We start from the raw sequence: 22349 nt of genomic DNA, 5'->3' as shown, positions 1-22349 counted from the left end.
TAGTATATGTTTGATGTTTATACATTGTACATTGTATGGAAAATGTCCAAAACAAAGAGAATGTTTTGGTAAAGATGAAATGTGAAGTTCATTGTCTAAAATTGGATTTGAGTCAAATCTAGACCTTGCCTCATAACTTGGTACGCCCAGAGAATTGCCCTAAAGGCGGTTACGCCCACTTCTGACCCGAGGGTATAAAACCTGTGAGTAAAGAATTTACAGAGGAGACTACGTGACCCAAGCTGCAGCCAAGGTCTAAAAAGTCAACGAACCCAGAACGCAACACAAGTTTGAAGACAAAGAAATATTTTTCTACCCAAGCTACGGAGCTGTTTCTAAGCGGGGGAATTCAAGCCGGACCCCCTAGCATCCAATCCCAGCGAATCGTGGTATATAAACGGTTTCATTCCTATGCTGTGAGCTCTGAGCTACATAGCTGTCTGTCCTCAGAAGACCCCTTCCAGAGCAAGGGTGAGGGAACAGACTCCTAAGCCAAAAGGACACTGACATCGTGAGGACGACCAGAAAGGTGCACCGGAGAAGTGAGTCATCGAGCAGCCTGAACGGTCCTCTGAACGGTTCACGCAGTGAATCCTCTGAGATCTTCCTCACGTAATTACATCATTATATTCTGACCCATAAGAACGGCAGTTTGGGGCAAGGCTAGGGGTAGAATAGCATAGCTGACAAATTCACCCAAATGTATATTTCTCGTGTACTTTCTTTTTTGTCTCTCTCTTTGAAATCGGCATTTTGGGTAACACGCGCCATAGTGTGTTGGCCCGTTATACTAACTTCTAATCAATAGCCTATAATGTATTTTGTCTATGTGTATCTTTTATCATTATTTTAGCTTTATAGTAAATACATATTAAACTATGATTGGTGTGGTACGAACTCATTGGTGAGACCCGGGTCCGTGCAGATTCACGGACTATACAATGTTCAGAACGAGATTGTAGAGGTAACTGGTTAATTAGCGGCTGTTGTAAAATCTATATTCTGATATTCTTTGAGTTAATTTGGGAAATAGAAACTAGTTTTCTCATGGTGCCCCAGGTTAATGAGTTAATAATTGTTTGAATCAGTTTATCACGCAATTAGAAACTTTTAATCATTTGATGAGCAACAGTCGTCATATTAACTAATACAACGTCACGACACTAGTCTACGATCAATTCAAAGAGGGTGCAACATGGCTATGTACTACTGCATGGGGGTGTGGCGTTTCTGACTCTCCTGGTTCACACCATTTAGCATACACTTTGAAAATGAACATGGAAATAGAAAGGAAAAATGCTGAATTGGGTTGTTGGAAAAAGAAAACAGACACTTTCAATTTCACTTTGCACATTGCAATTCCAATTTACAACGGCATTTTCCATTTACCATGTTCATTTCGAATTTCTGTTTACCACTTCCAATTTTTTTATAAACCATTTTCTATTTTCATTTTAACTTTGCAATTGAATTGTGGAATGAATCATGCACACTGATATAACTATATAAATTCATTTATCATTTTCACGTTCCTATTTACCATTTAAGCATTTCGTTTTTAAAGTGGCACTGATCATCCTCCAAATATTTGGCCTGTGAATGAATGAAACAATGTAACTATTAACCTGTCTTTGAGTGTGATTCAGAACATATCTTTATTTGGAGATCACCATAAATGCAAAAAAGTGATCAACTGTCACAAACTGTTAGCCTACTTTTGTTTTTACATGGAATGTCCTACAACGCCCTCTGCTGAAGTGTACATACTGTCATTCGATACACCGCCGACAATCATGCTATTTTGCACAGGAGATTTGTTTTCCTTCCTCCCATTCGTCGGTAAATATTCCTTGGCAGCCGAATCCGTTGCAGCCAGGAAAACGATTCCATCCAATGTCCATGAAATAATCCAATCTCCTAGAGAGGTAATGTCTGCTCTACTGTAGGGTACAAATTAAGTGGAATATACAAATACAGCCAAACTGTAGACAACACAAGTCGCCAACCATTTACATCGACCAAAATGGCTTCTACAATCAGTAAAGGTTGACTTTGGGTAATATTTAAGTCCATGAGCTCCGAGAGGTAAAGAATGCAATTTTTTTTACGAGTAAGGTTCTTATGAAATGTCCATGAAAAAGGGATTAGTTACAATCCATGAGTCAAGCTCTGGTTATACCAATTGCTTTACATATTTAAGTCTGAGTTTCCTTCTGACAGAGCAGCCAGCTTAAACTCAAAGGGGATTGAAGCTTTGGAAAATTGAAGTGACTGTTAAAAGTAGACTTTGAGTGATGTTAGTTTCCAAAACACATTTACTCATCCTCGTGTAACACAGTAAAATAGGTGTGAAGCATGACAATGTATAAAACCCCATTTTACCACTGTCTCCTCCTATGATGCATTGTGCATCCTTTGATGCTGTGTTTTGCATCATACAGGTATGATTTCTGTATTTTGGAAGACACATATCTTGAAAACGTGATTGCTAACTAGCTAAATGTTTGTGGACTATGTCAATAATGGACTAATGAAACAAATACCAAAATTTCAATTTTAGGTGTATTTTTCCTTTAAGTTGCAGTGGAGCACCTACATTAGCAAAACATTACAAAGGTAGACTATACACCTTGGGTTAAAATGTGGCTTAAAATGAACCATGACTGATATTTGCACTCCTAGCAAGCATATTTTAGTTACTGAAAATGTACTTTTATCCCAACAGGCTCAACTCCAAATGTGATTCTTTCAGAACACCACGAATAGCCTTTAAATGTCAAAATATATTTCTAGCTCAGCTTGGTTTTTTTTACACAGAGTTTTCTGGTTGTCAAACCAATAACAGTTGCGGTTTCCTAAAGACTCAACATGTTGCTATAGGAAACTCCAAAACCCAAATCCTAGTATTTTCCAGATATTTTCATTTTCTTATGGAGCCACGATGAAGAAAGAAAAAGAAAAACAAGCTTAAGGACTGCTGAAGAGGGATAAAAAAGAAGGAATTACTTTCAGGTCATATCTTATACGGCACACAAACGTTACATCCAGGGACGCATTCCAAGTAAACCGTCACTCAATATCTCTTGCTAAAATCAACGCCATAGTGCTGTACCGTACATGTCCACTGGGTTTACATTTTGTGACATTCAGTGTACCCCTTAGAGGCTTGTCATAATAACACACTGATGTTTCTACACATTACATGTTCAAAAATACTGACTTTACCTCCACTCAGAGCCCCCTCACGTTACTCTGTTATGCAGCCTATTAGTAATAGAAATAAATCGATGCAGTTCTTGCAAAAACAATAACGACAAAAAAAAATCCATGCAGCTCTATGCAAATGTACTATGGACTACTCTCTGCTGTAACTAAAACATCTCATGATACAAAGCTCATTACATGGTATTGTTTTATACGCCATCTTATACTGATATGAAAAGCACAGCCATAGAATGTGGAGTAACGTTCTCATCTGCTATTTGGAGTCGTGTTGCATGAATACACCAGACCTCATCTTTTGTGTCTGTGAGGGACGCAAAGATGATTAAACACAATCTTAAAATAGAATGGAAAGATATCAGTTTCAACAACTATGCTTTTATAGGGTTGATTTATATGTGATTATGATACAAGGTTCTCTCTGAGCCTTACAAAGTAAGTCACTAACATAATACTTAATAGCAGACTTTTATTTGCTAACGCACGGATAGAGCAGTATCAGATGAATGCTGGCGTGGAACTGGATAGTTGACGCGATGCCCCCTTTTTTCACAAATACAACTTAACTTTGTTAACATTTTAAACATATTACTAAAAGCTTTGATTTTTTAACTTGGATCATGACTGTATTCATGCAATGTATTATTTTCTTTCTTACTATTTTGAACCAGACGTGGTAATTGTCCAATGGTGTGACTGTCCCAGGTAAGGTTGCGGAACTTTTAACTAAGTGAATCAATGGATGAAAAAAATATTCCCTTCACCTACAACAACGGTACTTATGACAAAGATGTGTATTTCAAGAAACAGTAGTACCCAAGTCCATTCATCATATTTAAAAATGGTTCTGATTGATTAAATGTTGTCCCCAAAAGCAATGTCCACTTGGTGTGACACAATTCTGTGATTGAACAATGAGCCAGCATTTGGGCACCATTGTGTGGAGAGGGTTCTCTTGCAATGAGGAAGTACTGAAGACATTGCTGAAGCCCATGCTCTGAACAGATTGTAAACTTAGTCAGAAATGTTCATCATAAATACTGCACTTTTCTGCAATTGCCATTAAAAGGGGTAATTTTCTTAGTCCTTTGGTTTGATTGAAAATTGTTTGGTTTAATTGAAAGTAATATTCTTTTGACAGTTGAAGTATAAAAAGCAACATGCTGTGGTGAAATCAAATGGTATACGCACTGTTAACAATAAGGCCAAAAAAAGACCATACAATCTGAGATTTCCACTGACCTCTGGTTCTGTCTCTGCCGCCTGGGAAGGGACTGGTTCTTTTACCTGGCCGTAGGGATGGTGCAGGCAGATATTGGGGACTGTCTGTGGTGCTCCCATTCCTGGTTCTCACGCCCTGCATTAGATCATTCATCCCCTTGATGCCTCTCTGTCGGTCCCACAAGTCTGTCTCAGTGGTCCTCCGATTGGTGTTCTGGCAAGAGACATGGCACTCCTAGGCAATGATGTCTAGGTGTGCCATGGCTTCGTTGCCTAGGTGTTGTGTTTCTCAAACCCTGTCATTGGCTCCATTGTGTGGTGTCCTCCAACCGAACACCTCTTTTGAGCGGCTCCTTCTCACACTGTGGCCAGATACACCTCAATGTTGGGGGTGTCTACCTGAGTGATCCTGTCAGCAACATATTCTTGTCTCAAGGATGAAGCTTAGTACACACGGTTGTTACAGTGAAACTGGTAATGGCTCATTAAATCAGTTATGGTTCCTTTGATTGCAACAACGTTACTTGGATAACTGAGGAAATTCTAGAGCTAATACATGCCAATGAGCGCTGACCTTCGGGGATACGTGCATTTATCAGACCCACGACTAGGGCTGTGGCGTTCACTAAATTTCATCAGCCAGTGATTGTCAAGCAAATAACTGTCGGTCTCACGGTAATTTACCGTTCATTAACATAAACACATTTAGTATCTCCTGGCTTCCACACAAGCCACTGATGCAGACCTTTGGAACATCTACATTTTAAAAAGTAAAATAAATCCATGTAATATATCCTACACCTTCACAATAAATTCATTTTTTGTGCTTGACAGGTCTAAACAAACATGATATAAAGAAAATGCAGTCTATTTCAGAAGAACAGAATAGCGTACTCTGAGTTCTTATGTTAGGTCCTTATCTGGCTATGCCATATGGCTGTGGGCTACACTAGTTCATTTAGCAGACAAGATTTGCTTAGAATTCCATGGCATTGTTTTAGATAATTTTTTAGTATGAAGAATACAATTGAACAAAGCTGAATAAAAGTGAAAGGATATTTTCTCCAAACGATTTAAGGGAGTGCACACTATTCTATATTGAACTGTTAACAAATAAATAGGTACTCCCATATGCTTAATTTAGCATTATTAATGTAACTTTAGATGTCAGAGTGATTGGAGGGCTGAGTACCAGGCAGTTAGCAAGTTTGGTAGGATACTAATGACCATCAGCAGCATCAGAGCTTGGAGAAGCCTAATTACCGTGACTAAACAGTCACGTGGAATGTAACTGCCTTCATGACTGGTGACCTCCAGTGTGGCGGTAATATGGTCACCGCAACAGACCTACCCAAAACCCATGCGGGGTTGGTCTCTGGCATCATGGTTTTGTTGACCCCAATAGCGGCGCTGAAGTCTCATTCGAATGTGTGCCCTATCAACTTTCAATGGTACTTTATGTGCATACCATGTTGACTACGGGTAACAGGGAATCAGGGTTCAATTCCAGGGAGGAAGCCTAAGAAATGGCTACCACATCCAAGGAAGGCACCAGGCATGTAAATGACCCACTCCGACTCGGGGAGGGGAGTGACAAAAAATAATAATACAGGGCTCTTTCGAGGCCCTGTAAGTGGAATGAATACCCTTAAATAATTGAATGAGGATCCATTATTGATGTTTAGAAGTTGCATATACAAATGGTTTGATTATTTTTGGAAAGTGTTCAAATTTGACTGCCTCTATTGTTCATCAGTGTGACATAATGTCCAATAGGGTGACGCCAAATGAACATAAAGAAAGGTGTCTTGAACGTTTAAATAATTGTGAAGCTTGAGGCAGGTAACATCATGATACGCAACTAAGCTAATTGCTTTTTTTTTATCTAGGTTTAATAAAATTACTCAAAATGTAATTGGGAGACACTCGGTTATCATCATTATTCAAGTAAATTGTGTTTTTCAATTGAAATTCCAGAATCAGATTACTGATTTAAAGACAGAAGTAACTAATAATGACTAAACATAATGTTCTTGCCTATTTGGGAACCATTATACCTATGCAGTGCATTCTGAAAGTATTCATACACCTTCCCTTTTTCCACATGATGTTACTTTACAGCCTTATTCTAAAATGGATTAAATAAATGCTTTTCCTCATCAATCTCCACACAATAACCCATAATGACAACGTTTTTAGAAATGTTTGCAAATGTGTTAAAAAAAAACAGAAATACCTTATTTACAGAAGTACTCAGACGCTTTGCTATGAGACTCGAAATTGAGCTCAGGTGCATCCTGCATCTTGAAAAGCGGTGATGTCGAGGTGCGTGAAATAAGTAATAGGGCAGATATATGTTTGGTGCTGTCAATAATTGATGCTGTGAAATTTGGGGAAAAACTCTCAGATTAGCAAATGCTGTCATGATCACTTGGTTGGTACAGGTGAGCACATCAGCGGTGGAGTTTGAATGTTTGCACTCTGTCTCATGGCAATGGTTGCAGTTTTTAGCTGTATATAGTCAGCTAGCTAACTAGTTGGTTGTTTTGTCTTGTTTCTACCGATGTAATTCATGTGGAAACGGACCAAGCTGCTTGCTATAGCTAGCCAGCTAGTTAGTCTGTCAGGCAATAAAATGTGTGTAGTGGGAATTTGGGATGCACTCACGAAGCGTCAACCTCAGCTATCACTTGGATACAGCCTCTTTCACAGTGAAAAGTCGTGTCCGCCTCGGTGTCATCCTTTTCATGAAGCGAGTCTTTAAAAAAAAAATGACTGCACACCCTGTTTCCGGTTTCTGGTTGATAACGACAGCTCTGCAAATACCACAACAGGTTGTTTGCAAGTAAATTTTGCCATATTGACAGATATTATTGTTTGAAAAACAAGGCCGTTCGCGGTCTCTACAGTCATGTTTTTAAACGCTGTCGACGGCTGCTATGGGTTCTAAAGAGTTCAGTTGTATCAGTTTTTTAAATTAAAGGTGGCAACATAACATTTTGAATTGTTTAGACAGTTTATAGCAACTATATGTTTTTTTACTTACATTATTGAATGAATTATTTTGATGGCCATAATGTCAACTACTATCAAAATCTCAATATATCAACCCTTTAGAGTTGACCTTACAGATTTACTTGATAATATGCACACCTATATAGAACCTTTTCATTCTTTAGTTAAAATGGAAGAACCCCTTTCATAAAAAGGGACTAGCGATGTTGCCGCTGAACCCAAATATCATTGCTACTGATGTCAGCAAATGCATGTAAGTTGGTCTTCTGCATCATAATAATTATGTCAGCACAGCATTTTTCCTTCATTCTTGCAGGTGTAAGATTGACTCATGTTTATGCTGCAATTTTCTTCTTCTCAGGAACCAGCCAGGAAATAACCCATACAGTACTGTCCACAAAGAATGTATAAACCCTCTGAAGGCATTCAGAGTTACCAAGATTGGCATGGGCCATCATTCAAACAAAGTGCCTCCCTGCCCACCAGTGCATATTTCCAAACAATGTTTGCATTCCCTAAACTGGTTGTTTGAGTGTGACTATAATGACAATAGCATATCAAAACTATGTTGGTATTCTTTTGTGCATTATTTTATTATTCAATATATATTTTTCTTATTAATATCACTGTTCTATTAGTAGTAGCCATAATTCATAAATGGCACCGTAAAGGGTTCTATATGAAACCATTTGGTTTGGTGAAGAAGAATCCGTAGGGTTTTATTTGGGTCAGTGGAGAAGAACCCTACAAAAGAGTTCCATATATGATACCATTTTTGGTTCTATGTGGAACTCCTTTTCTGCAAGTGTGCCATTCTGCCAACCAATGGCTCCAAATTCCTCAATTTATGATGACTGTCATGCCTGCTCCTGCTCCCCCTCTCTGGCCCTCGAGGGCACCAGGCTGCCCTTCATTACGCACACCTGTCACCATCATTACGCGCATCAGCGCTCATTGGACTCACCTGGACTCCTTCACGTTGTTGACTGCCCCCTCTATTTCTGTATGTTCCTCAGCTTTGTTCCCCTTATCAGCATTATTGTCGGGATGTTGTTTTGTTCCCCCCGTCCAGACGCTGTTCTTGTTTTGTTCCCCCCGTCCAGACGCTGTTCTTGTTTTGTTCCCCCCGTCCAGACGCTGTTCTTGTTTTGTTCCCCCCGTCCAGACGCTGTTCTTGTTTTGTTCCCCCCGTCCAGATGCTGTTCTTGTTTTGTTCCCCCCGTCCAGACGCTGTCCTTGTTTTGTTCCCCCCGTCCAGACGCTGTTCTTGTTTTGTTCCCCCCGTCCAGACGCTGTTCTTGTTTTGTTCCCCCCGTACATGACGCTGTTCTTGTTTTGTTTGATGTCCGTTTTCCATTAAATGTTCACTGCCTGTACTTGCTTCTCATCCCCAGCGTTGGTCTTTACAGAATGCTGATTCCACTATTTGAAGCATCAGGGAGTTCTTGTTTTTTGTTTTTGGTGTTGACATCGGGTCTGGGTGTGGACACCGATGGAACCGGGGGTGCTTCAGCTGGCTTGTCGGACTTCCGCGTCTGAGCTGGCTTCAGAGGTTTCCTTACATCGGTTGGCTCGGCAGGCTCCAATCCCATGTCATGCACCAGCCGGCTCGTCGGGCTCCCAAGCCACAGCTGGCCCATCAGACTCCCACGCCTCAGCGGGATCATCAGGCTCCCACGCCTCAGCCGGCTCGTACGGCTCCCACACCTCAGCCGTCTCGTCCAGCTTCTACGCCTCAGTGGGCTTGTCCAGCATCCATGTCTCACCTGGCCTGTCAGGCTCGCCCAGGTGGGACGCAGGGTGGTGCCCCTAGAGGGGGAGGTAGTGTCATGCCTGCTTCCGCTCCCCCTCTCTGGCGCGTTCGAGGGTGCCAGGCTGCCCTTCATTACGCACACCTGTCACAATCATTACGAGCATCTGTGCTCATTGTAATCACCTGGACTCCTTCACATTTTTGATTGCTCCCTCTATATCTGTCTGTTCCTCAGTTTTGTTCCCCGTGTCGACATTATTGTCATAATGTTGTTTTGTTCACCCTGTCCAGACACTGTCCTTCCTCTGTTTGATGTCTGTTTTCCATTAAATGTTCACTCCCTGTACTTGCTTCTTGTCTCCAGCATCAGTCCTTACAGATAACCATCAGTTGATTTGGTATTGCACACACTTACACCCATACAATCCAACATACATTGTCCTGAACTGAACATGCTAACATTTACATTACATTTTTGTCATTTAGCAGACACTGTTATTCAGAGCGACTTACAGTGAGTGCAATCATCTTAAGATAGCTAGGTGAGACAACCACATACTGAGAGTGTCTGACACACTTAAACTCAATTTTATCTCACTGTTGGTATGGTAATGCTTTCCCTTTGAGTTCTAATCCTGTTTACCTTAAAGATTATGTCTCTGTCATAGCTCCCAGTCCTGAGACCAGCTTTATCAGTACTGAACCTTGACTATTCATGTGCATTTGCAGGCCAAGTAGCTTGTGCTATTTTGCAGATTATGAGTGCTTTAACCTGGGTCTTAGAACTTCTGTACCCTGCATCTTTTGAAATCCACTACTTATTCTCTTGAATATATAAAAAAAAATCGCAAATATTTGCTGACGTTTTGTGTGGACATGAGATCAAGACTTGGTTACTTCCATAATTCTAAGATAGATTTAATGTTTTACCAATCACCGATTTTCAACACATCTCAACCATTCCAAACTATTTTCAACAACCAACAACAGAATTTGACTCCGACAAACAATCTTTATCACCGACATTATTCCATGTTGCATTTTCCTGGACTTCCTCCTCGAAACATTGAGTCTCATTTGTGTATATGCAGTGATCTTCCACCACTTCTGTGGTTATCTGTGAGAAATCTGGGCCAAATGTTCTCTGGTTCTTAATGCATAAGATTCATTACATGGCCTTAGGATGGGCTGTCTAATCTGTCCCTACTTGAATTAACTGATCTCCATCTAACAGCTATTTAAGTATTGTCAAGAATAAGACTGCTATATGATTTAAGATTGACAGTGGATGGTGGTGGTGGGGGAACTCCATTGACATCCAAGAAAAGCATGACTGGGTCGTGAAGGCCAATATAAATGGTGCAATAATCAGTAATTGTCACAGATCATCATTTTTTATAGTGGCATATGGGAATCTGGTCAATGGTCCTATTCTTAATATACTGTACAGTGCCTTCAGAAAGTATTCATACCCATTATTCAACGTCTTGTGTTATAGGCTGAATTCCAAATGTATTGAATATATTTTTCTCACCCATGTACACACAATACCCCAAAATGACAAAGTGAAAACATGTTTTTAGAAAGTTTAGCAAATTTATTGAAAATGAAATACAGAAATATCAAATGTACATCAATATTCACACCCCTGAGTGTGGCAATACATGTTAGAATCACCTTTGGTAGTGATTACTGCTTTGAGTCTTTCTGGGTAAGTCCTTAAGAGCGTGCACAGCTGGATTGTACAATATTTGCCCATTATTATTCTTAACATTCTTCAAGCTCTGTCAAATTGTTTGTTGATCATTGCTGTACCCCCCTTTCGACCCCTAATGTTTAATCGTCAAAGACTCCAGCCACCCTAGTCATAGACTGTTCTCTCTGCTACCGCACGGCAAGCGGTGCCGGAGCGCCAACTCTAGGTCCAGGAGGCCTCTAAACAGCTTCTACCCCCAAGCCATAAGACTCCTGAACATATAATCAAATGGCTACCAATACTATTTGCATATCCCCGCCCCTTTTACGCCGCTGATACTCTCTGTTGTTATCGTCTATGCATGGTTACTTTAATAACTCTACCTACATGTACATATTTACTCAATTACCCTGACTAACCGATGCCCCCACACATTGACTGTACTGGTAGCCCCCTGTGTATAGTCTCACTATTGTTATTTTACTGCTGTTCCTTATTTACTTCTTACTTTTATTTCTTATTCTTATTTGTACTGCATTGTTGGTTATGGGCTCGTAAGTAAACATTTCACTGTAAGGTCTACCCCGGCACATGTGACTAATACAATTTGATTTGACAACAATTTTCAAGACTTGTCATAGATTTTCAAAAATATTTCAGTCAAAACTGTAGCTCGGCCACTCAGGAACATTCATATATAACTGATTTGGCCTTGTGTTTTAGGTTATTGTCCTGCTGAAAGGTGAATTTAAACTCCCTGGTCTTTGTGGTTGAATCTGTGCTTGCAATTCACCACTCGATTGAAGGACCTTAATTGTATGTGCAGGGTACAGAGATGGGGAAGTCATTAAAAAAATCATGGTTAACTACTATTATTGAACACAGAATGAGTCCATGCAAGTTATATGATTTGTTAAGCACATGTTTACTCCTGAACTTATTTAGGCTTGCCATAACAAAGGAGTTGAATACTTATTGACTCAAGACATTTCAGCTTTTCATTTTTTATTAATTAAAAATGTTTTACAAGCAAATATTCAACTTTAACATTATGTGGTATTGTGTGTACTGTAGATCAGAGACACAAAATCAAAATGTAATCCATTTTAAATTCAGGCTATAAGACACAAATAAACTTGGTTAAAAGGCTTGTGTATTACACTCTATGACACTTATACTGTATACCTAAACTCTGTCAGTGAAGAACATAACCCCAACTGGAGGTCTGCATCATATCTCTTCACAGTGTTACTGTGACAACAACCTTTTTGAAGGTATAGTATTGTAATGTCCCTCTCAGGATATGAATAAGCAATAACCACGATAAGACGTCGGTACTATTAATTCAGTTCATGATCGACATGCAATACTGATGGTATACAGTGATGAAAAAATAATTAGTTAAGAGATCAAGATCAATTCTCTGTGTTATTTTAAGACATACTGTACCTTTGTGCAACATAACGTGACAGAGGACATTTTAAGTACACTTCTACTTTCATTCCAGACCTGCTTCTATTTTCAGGCGGCCTAGCGTCTGCTATGAAATCCCTGGGTATTCCACAGAGTTAGAGCAGTTCTCAGGAGATTAATGTCCATATCCAGACACTTACCTGTCAGCCAGCCTGATACGATTATTCCAATGTGTGGCTGGCTGGAATGCACTTCCTCTACTATGGTGTAGTCTTCCTGTGTCATGCCTCGTCTTGAAAATGTCATATGCCATGTGGTACACCTTAACATCATATTGAAAATGTTCCCCGGCACATTATGAAGTACATTCCTGTGTGTGTGCCGATCAATTTGTCTCTTGTCACGTTGACGTGCAATATGTCCTAAATAAATAAATACAATATCAGATATCAGTATGCCAATATCATGCATTCAACATGACATTGTTTGTCAGGAGGAAACAGAAAATTAGACAAATATTTAACTGGATTCAAAACGGTTCCGTGGATTTCCTTTGTCCCCCGCTATTCCGATTACTGAATGTTTACCTCTGAATTTACCATTCTAATTGCTTGTTGCAAGTCAATTTGTTTTCTGAGAAAGTTGTTCTCATTGGGAAAAAATGACGAGAGCCTTCAATCATATGGTAGCAGTGTAGTGTTCAACAGAGTTCATACAGGGGACCTGACCTCTGAAAACATGGGACATTTTGAAGGTTGATTTTCCTGGATCTGAAAAATAATCAATCATTTCTGTATTCATGAGAGGTTAACCTTGAGTTATTGATAATTAACCATCATTGTGCACAAGACTTTGAATGGATTGTATCCAGGCAACCATATAGATTGGAAGCAGGATATTTGTTTCATGTGGGGAAGGTATATCCACACAATACCCATACGTTCAGTAGTATTGGGCTGCTTACAAATACCACCCTGGGTTAGCATGAAGGGAGACATTATTTCCTCTTGATACTTCTCAATGTTTTGACATCAGTGCATCTGATAATAGGGCAATATTAGCAAGAGCATGAAGGTAAGCAATATGTTCTGGTCTAACCCAAGTAAGGTTCAGTGATATTCTCGATTGACATAGCAGTTAACCCTAATGTCCTCTAAACCATTATGTAATCATGATGTGTTGGGGGAAAAAAGCACTCTGGAAAGCACTGGACAACGTTTTGTGGGTGCAACTGCCACTTTCATTAGTAGGGTCAGTGTCCACTGCAAGTTGCAGTGCATCAAATCAAAATCAGGTAATTCAATTCTGATTAAAACAATCTAAATTGCATGCACGAACAGACACTGCAGGATTTGGATTTGTAAATGTTGAGCTGAGCAAGGACCAAAGCATTCAGTTAAATGTTGATTGTGTTAAAAAAAACCTTGGCAAGGGAAAACACAGCAACCATGCTGTCTGTCAGTGTTGTGAGCTACATGTTCATGGTAACTGAATGGTAACCATTAGTGCAGAAAAGGGTGTCACACTGACTCCTGTGAATGATGGTTGTCATTCTCGCTGGCACTTTCAAAAGGACACACACACCTGGAATGAAACACATTTAAAAATAGACATTTCAATTTGAAACATTTTATTCATTTTCAATTACATCTCACAGAGATACATTTCATTTGTTAATACAATAGTATTAAAACAGTTATGCAACACCTATCAAGCACAACTCAGCCACAACTTGAACTATCTTGATTTAAGAACCATGGAGAAAGAGTTGAATTAATCGAAAATGTTTGAGAAAATCTTCCCCAGGTACTGTATCAATGCACATGAACATGTTTTTCTGTACAGTTCTGCATATTGATCGAAGATGTCTGTGGTGGTCATATTTTTATTGAACCTTTATTTAACTAGTCAAGTCAGTTAAGAACAAATTCTTATTTACAATGACGGCCTACCCCGAGCCAAACCCTCCCCTGACCCGGGCGGCGCTGGGCCAATTGTGCGCCGCCCTTCGATACTGTTAAATGTTGACAATAGCATATGTGGATGTTCTTCCCCGGAATCGGCGGAATGTTGATGGCCACCAGACGGATCATACTGTCACTGTGCTTCATAAAGGAATTAAAGGACAACCTCGGAGTGAACCATGGTCGTTCCCACCATTGACTCATTCTTACAGAACATTTACAATAACAAACAAACAGGTCACAACAAAACACAGGGATGAGGCACACATAGGCAAGGTACTGTATCTCTACCATTAGAAAAGGACATCATGTCATTCTAAACAGAAGCTCGACACAGCCATGGGGGGAACGAGACATTTTGATTTGTAATTACTGAGGGACATAACAAACATCATTAAGGGGTATGTTTGCGCTTTCATTTGATTACTTTCATATTTCCGCCATATAAATATCTCATGTAGATTGTTCTAAGGATTGACAATCTTCTCATATGTAAAAGCCTATCCTTTCGGCATAAAATCTAGACATAAAACACTCAAAAGCTTGGTTGACAAATTAATTTTAAAAATGCATACAGTAAGGCAATGCAGCTGCGTTGAATACTCTAAATAGTTAGCTGTTGATTTCACATTCTTGAGAAGTGAAAAGTACACGTAAAACACATCCTTTGCTGAGTACTTGACTCTGAAAGCTAGAGTTCATTAAAGGCGATACATGTTTAAGTCTTATAAAGTCAACTTTGAAAGTATAAAAAACATAACTGCACAAATCTTGCATGGAGCTGAGGTGAAATGGCCGTTTGAGTTAAGACCTGAAAAAGACAAAAACACTCATCAACAAACACATAGTACCTGTGGGATTCATCGTTATGAGACAGAATTGTGTTGAAGGCACTCTGGAAGCCTTGAATCGATTGTAGCAAAAGTGAATCCTGTGAATGGTGAAAGACAAAAACAGTTCTCTCTTACTGGACATCTTTGGTATCCTGATGGGGCCACTGCTGCTGCCATCCCCTCCATCACTCAGGGCTTTGATCTCAATGAGGTAGTCCTCACCAGAGGGGACCAGCAGTGCCATGCTGGTCCTGTTGGTCTCCACAACGCTGGTCTTCCCAAGCCAGTTCTGACGGTACAGCACCTAGAGACGGGAGAGGGAATATCATGGTATCTGATATCAATAATACAAATTTAAGTGACACAGTAGTTTGACTTAAATGAGAAATTAGTCATTTTTGGATAATGCCACTGTATTGTTTTTGAGGAGCTATTTTTTTGGAAAAAATACAGAAGTCTTTTTTTGTGCAGCCAAATAGTCTTCAGAAATTGTATTTGTGTTTTTCAGAAGCCCCTTTCCAGAGGATGACATGAATTGCAAATTATAGTGTGAGGTGCTAGTGTGGCCCCCATGGCGCTCCATGGAGGCTAGTGTCTGAGTGTGGAGCTTCACAGGCACTCAGCTGCTTCCTCACCTTCTCTTTCATATCTCTGAGCCATATCAGATCAATCAATTAGCGAAAGGTGCTCCATTGTAAATGAATACTTTAAAAGAAACCAGGACCTTTTCTGAGTCATAATCCTCTGCTGAATTCTCTCAGAGTTCAGATACTCAAGATGACATGAAACGCTTCCTGTTACGCAGGTTCAAACACTTTTTACTACTGAGCATTCAGAGGGATCAAAAGGCAGGAAAGAATGGATCCTCCGGGCGTTCCACCATTAGGGACGCCATTAGGGAAAGTGTTGCCTCAACAGCTATCCACCAGGACACATTTTGTGTGTTTCCATATCAGAACTTGGCAGACCTTCAGTCAAACATACTCAGTGGAAACCCAGAACAATGGAGAAACAGATTTGTTTTGTGTCATAACACCAGGACCCGTCTTTTTAATTTTGTACGGATTGTCCACACAATTTTGCATGGACAATCCATATGTGACACTGGAAGTGCTGAGGTTTATACTTCCACTGCGACCAGGGAGACATTAATAGATAAGACAGCTGTTGAGGTAAACCAACAAACTGCATTTGTTTCCTAGTTTTCAAAGATCCTGCTATTACACTGACAACACTCACCTTGTATCCTGTCACCTCAGACTCATTTCCCATTGCCTTGACATGTTCCCAACTCAAAAAGATCTTGGAGTTTGTCAAGTTCCACTCAATATTCCCTGGAGGTTGACTTGGTGCTGAAAGATATGCAATCATAAAGCCACACAAATTAATCACGTACAATTCTGTCAATAGCTGAAATTACTTCAAAATTACTTTCTCACTTTAAACATCCCCATAATCACTGCTGTTTGAAGGAACTACCCACTGGGCACACACTGGTTGAACTAATGTTGTTTCCATGTAGGGCTGGGCGATATGGCCAAAATATCGTATCAAGGTATCTTTAAAAAAATGGACAGTATTTTATGTTTTAGAATAACAATAGTTCTATGTTTTCTTTATGGGTAGTGCAGGATCCTAGGGTGGCAACACATACATTCTAAGTGATTTCAATGGGTCTTTATCCATTCTACTTGTTTTATACTGTTCGATTAAACTTTTGCATTTCCTGCGCTCATTTGAGATGTTGCAATTGCGATTTGACTTGCGATTTAGTGCAAAACACTTGGGTGAACTGTTGGTTCCATGGAAATAGAATGATTATTCTAATTCTATAGGCACTTTGCATAGTGTTGTTTGACATGACGCTGAACGTATATGCCAGGGAGGAGTTATTGTAACAGGGTAGGAACCAAACTGTTGATCATACGTCTCATAGGGGACCCTGTAATCTTTGGACTCATTGCATGTTCTCATATTCATGCTTTGCGTATTCCTCTTTGATTTGTAAGATACTGTTGCACAAACAACATGCTGATTTAAGTCTACACCATCACTGGTATTATCAGGCTGTTTAGCTAAATCACGTGTTACGTTTGCTCTGAGTACATTTATTAGCTAGCTAGCTAGATAGACAGCTAACTAGCGATTAGCAGCTAACAAGATGTAGGCTAAACTTGCTAAAAAATACAAACTAGCTGTTTGCAGATGTAAGAAACATAAACTAACAATGTAATTATAGAATGCTAGTGTATTTATATTAAGAAGCAAAGTGAAAACGGCATCATAATCATCAACATTGTTGCATGCAGACTGAATGCAAGTTTCTCGTGGTCGAGGAACAACATTTGCGCTCCTTGAGTAACGATCAGTGTTGCCAACTCCTCAGTAAGGAAAGTAGCTATTGGCTGTCCTAAAAGTCGCTATAAGTCCCCAAATGACATCATCACCTAATTTGCATAATTGCCAATGTGCATGTAATTGTGATGGACTCTGTAGGAGAGAGGTATAACGTCGTGGGAGAGACAAAAAGTGAGTAAAAAATACCCTAAATATGTTTTTTTTTTTTTTGTTTTTACATTTTACATCCCGCCCTGAATGTAAGCCAGGGTTTCTTGGTGGGCCGCCTGTGAGTGCTTTGGGACGGGGTGGTGGGGCCCACGGCAGCACCCGCTGCTCGTTTAGAAGAGTAAGAACGTTACGTGCTTTCACGTAAGAGTCTCCAAAAGTCTCCAATAACACCAGAAAAAGTTGCTAGATTTGTCGCTAAGTTGGCAACACTGGTGACGGTGCGGGCTAGGAAAGTGCCATGGAGAAATGACTCAAGTAGTGAAGTAAACTCTAAAAATGGATGTTACACACTGCGTATCACATTTAACAAAACAAAAATAAAAATCCCGTTATAGAAGGTAAAGTAAAAACCCAAACCGGTCTGTGCATCAATACCGGTATATAGTCAAATATGGTATACTGCCCAGCCTATTTCCACGTAACCAACGTGGAATAGATGTTGAACTGACGTCTGCGCCCAGTGGGTCTCAAATAGAAGATAACACAAGAAGGAGGGATAGCTGATTGCTTTGTGATAAGAGTTAGTAGTTGAATAATTGCATCTTACTCTGATAAGCTCATAAACACGCCTCCTCTCCCTGAGTTGTCAAGGTAAACAGCATCTTATCACCCATTTTTTATTCATTAAAAAGCCCCAGAAGTGACTCTTCTTATCAACTGTATGCAAGAATGTGCTCTGTGTTGCCTTAAAAATGTAGCATTCTCCGTGTTGGTCTTGCCAACCCCAATTGTCTCACCTCTGAGAAGCAGAGGCTACATCATGTAGGTATGAGATCTGATTGGAGGTTAACTTTACAGTAATACTATTGGTCAACAACTCAGGTTTTGAATCCAAACAACTCAGATGCTTATGGAAGATCAATATTCATTTTTCTATCTCCTATTTGTTCCTGACCTTCTGTGGTGAGACACCTTCTTTCTTTCTCTCTCTACACCATGGACTTTTGGGGCATGGCCTTTCAGGCTATGATTTCTGTCTCTCTCACTGACCATGCTTAGAATAATGCCTTGTAATGCTTGTTAATGTCTTGTAACGTAAGCGTTATGCCTTGAATGTGAATCCATTCATTTTACAAAGTAGTTAAATACACTTGTATTTGGAATCCAGTCTCGGACCTTCCTTCATTTGCCTATTACTGTAACTCAACTCTCGCATATTGCTAATAATCTTTATGGAGTCAGATAAACATTTAAATAGGCCAATCGCATAGTCTTATTAGTCGCACGTGATGTATAATATACACATAAAAACATTTCTGGCCACTACACTGCTAATTCACATGTTTGTAGGTATGACATAATCCAATTCCATTCGCTAGTCTTGCAGTTAACATGCAGTCAAAGCTTTACCCAGATGATGATGTTTTGTCTCAGCAGTGCTGTTGATGTAGAGTATTCACAGAGGCTCTAAAGCCATGGAAGTTGTACTGTATACTGCTGCATTCCACCACAATGCCATTCATGTTAACCTCTGCTGGATATACAGGCTTCATATATGTGAAAGCAAACTTGCGGAGAGAGAAATGCTCAAATTGCATGTGACAACTGTTCCATCTTAGAGAATACTCACGTGGTTTCTTGGTGGTGACGTTGACTGCGGGGCTAGAAGGCCCTGCTCCAGCGCTGTTCTGGGCCCTGACTGAGATCAGATACACAGTACTGCCCTTGAGCCCAGAGAGAAGGGCTGCAGGGTCTGTGACCCTCACCATCTCAGCATCACTCTCTTGCATCCCGTCCTCCCAACAAAGGACCTGGAACCAAAGACATGAAGGTTATTTCAGACCTCCCGACAGCATTAAAACAGGATTAGAGACACGTCCAGCACCGTTGTTTGTGGACCTGATAACCAGGTTCACAATGGGGGTCAAGCAACCTGGGCCTTCTCTACAGCCAGACAGTTCTGGGCTATATAAGGCTATATAATAAGGGGAAAATGGGCAAGGATCCTCAGGGTGTTCCGTCATTAGGGACAGTGTTGGTTGTGGAGGAAATTGATATATGATGTTCACACTTGTGAGGGGTGATTTATAGAACACTACTCAGGCAGGGAAGCAGCCAGCGTATTAGGCTCCTTGGGAGACTGGAATAGCTGTGGACAGACCTCTTCACTCTAGATTAGATGGTGAGAAATATACCTTTGTATCCCAAGGTATTTTTCGGGGGAGGGGAAATGTCACGTTTTTGCCATTGGCAGTCCTATTTAAATGCATGCCAACCTATTGCTGAGTCAATCATCGTGAGGATAATACTGTATCTATCATGCTGTTTTCTGCTCTCTACCAGCATCATGATTCTTTGGATATTTTTCATACCTCATATCCAATGATCTTCCAGCTGATGGCTGTCTGGGTAATGGGTTCCCAGTACACCTCGATTTCAGAGGCTGACAGCGTCCGGGTCCACACTCTGGACGGGGGTTCAGAGGGCTCTAAGCATGACAAATTTAGACCAAGGACATTATCGAGAATGGTAAACATTCAAGTCAAACTAACCCAAAGCTTCCATTTCATCAGCATCATGAGAAATAGTCAAAATAACTAACCTTCCTCTGCGGAATACACTACAACCACATGGCTAGACGGGCCTTCTCCTTTGTTGTTGTAGACTCCAACTTTCACCTCAAATTGGGAGAGGGGAGGGACGCTGTCGTTCCTGAAGGTGTATCTTGATGCATCAGGTGAAGCCAGCACAGTCTGCTTCCATGTGCTTGTACCAAGAGGACGAAAAGCCACAACGTATCCAAATTCCTCTCCACTCTGTAGCTCCTCTGGTATTGGCTATGAGACAGAGACAATTTGACTGCATACATTGTAGCAATTCTTATCCCTTCCCATTGGTTGAACTGAATATCAAATTACTACCTCAACTGGAAGTGTCAAATTCTGAACAGTGAAATACCCCAACATAATGCATTATATCCAAAGATATACACAGTATATACACATTCTGCATGATAAGTTCATTCCCTTTAAGAAACCCACAGAAACATCCATTCTGAGACATCGTCCTAGATTTATGCACAAACAATTTCCACCATCTCTGCATCTGCATTTTGATTTACACACCAGGGGAGCCATTTGGAACAGGCAAATAGCTAGGCAAGACAGCTCTTCTTTTAATTTAAACCCATTTAATTGAAGTCGCGTCGCCGTAGAGAATTCTGTCAAAACCCCATTCATGTCAGAAGAGTGATTTGAAATGTACACATTTGTAGGTATTGTATCTTGTAATTGTCCTTGACATACAAGGAAAAACAAATAAATAATTTTAAAAAGGAAAGGAAAGAACACTGATCTGTCATAATAAAGATGTATTCTATGAGTCTGTGATGATCAGCAAGCTTACCTCCCATTGGATAACCAGTTCTCCCCGCCTTCCTCCTCCTCCACTCACATTACCTGGTGCTACTTCAGGAACTGGATGGACAAAAAACAACAACAGTGTCCAATATAAGTTTGTGTATTCCTCGGAGCAAAGGCATGTATTTGAATCCCTACTACTCCGAAACCCTACGGAAGCCTTGATGTCACTATCATAGTGCACCTCATCTTTGTACGGTTTCAATGCAAAGGCTTAGCTTTTTGATGTAATTCAATTAGAGTTGATACTGGCACGAGCGCCAGTGCACGCTACTGCTGTTACTACAGTGTATCGCACTGCAGGAATACTCTTCCCTTGTGATTCAGTGGGCCAGGCGGAAGCACTCTGCTAACCCACTCAGAATAGACACTTTCAAGTCATTGCCTTATGGCAGGCGTGGGTATTTCACATGGCTCCTGTTGATGCTGCTGACATGAATTAATCATGGCAGAAATTCCTGAGTGCTGATGTGAACAGCGTCGGAATACTATAAAAGGTATGATGCCTCCTGCTCGGGTAGTTCTAATCTGACAAGCAAACGTTTCGAGTGTCAATATCCACATGGATAGATAGGCCACGGGGCCTAAACACACGAATAAATTATCTCTCACTTTCTTTTCCTATTAGGACAATTATTAACATCTGTCTCTGTGTCAGTCAGATTGGAACAGAGCTGATTCTGTCTTCATTACACGTAATTAGCGATGAGAAAGGCACAATAACCAGTGGACTGGCGTGAAAAGTGTATGTGGGTTCTACATGGTGAAATTCATCAGGGGCTGAACGGAACACTCCATGCAAAATGAAACTAATCAGACCGTTAAATTACATTTCCACCGTGGGGTTGATAGATTCACCACAAGAGGAAAAAGAGAAATGAGAATGTACCTGCCGCTTTTGTTCGAATCTGCTTGGATTGCATGCTGGGCTCTCCAACACCCACATTGTTGCTAGCCACCACCCTGAATTCGTAATCCACCCAGGGGTTCAAATCTATCACCGTTGCATGAAACATCTGTCCAGGCACAGAATCAGGAACTAGGATTAAAGAATTTAGAATTTAAATACATATGGATTCTCATCCACCAACAAAACACATTAATGTTATCAAAGACTGCCTGTAATACAATTAATGTCAATATAACTTATCCAAGAAGGCACCCAAGATAACGAATGATTAAAGATAAATACTCCTGTTCACATAATTCATCCCCAAAGCTGACTATTCCCACAGTATTCCGATAGTACAGACATTTTAAAGGGGAAAATACAAACATCAGAAGCCTTTTTAAACCTTAAATACA

The 22349-nt window shown here is 40.3% G+C and overlaps 1 pseudogene; it reads right to left on the bottom strand.

Annotated features, from left to right (window-relative positions):
* Window positions 1-13951: 13951 nt before the first annotated feature.
* LOC124020722 overlaps window positions 13952-22349 on the bottom strand; it is a 92387-nt pseudogene continuing 83989 nt past the window's right edge.

This window comes from Oncorhynchus gorbuscha, linkage group LG03 (genome assembly GCF_021184085.1).
Source record: "Oncorhynchus gorbuscha isolate QuinsamMale2020 ecotype Even-year linkage group LG03, OgorEven_v1.0, whole genome shotgun sequence".
NCBI lineage: Eukaryota > Metazoa > Chordata > Actinopteri > Salmoniformes > Salmonidae > Oncorhynchus > Oncorhynchus gorbuscha.
The sequence above is the reverse complement of the archived record's forward strand: the minus strand, read 5'-3'. Positions and strand labels throughout refer to the sequence as shown.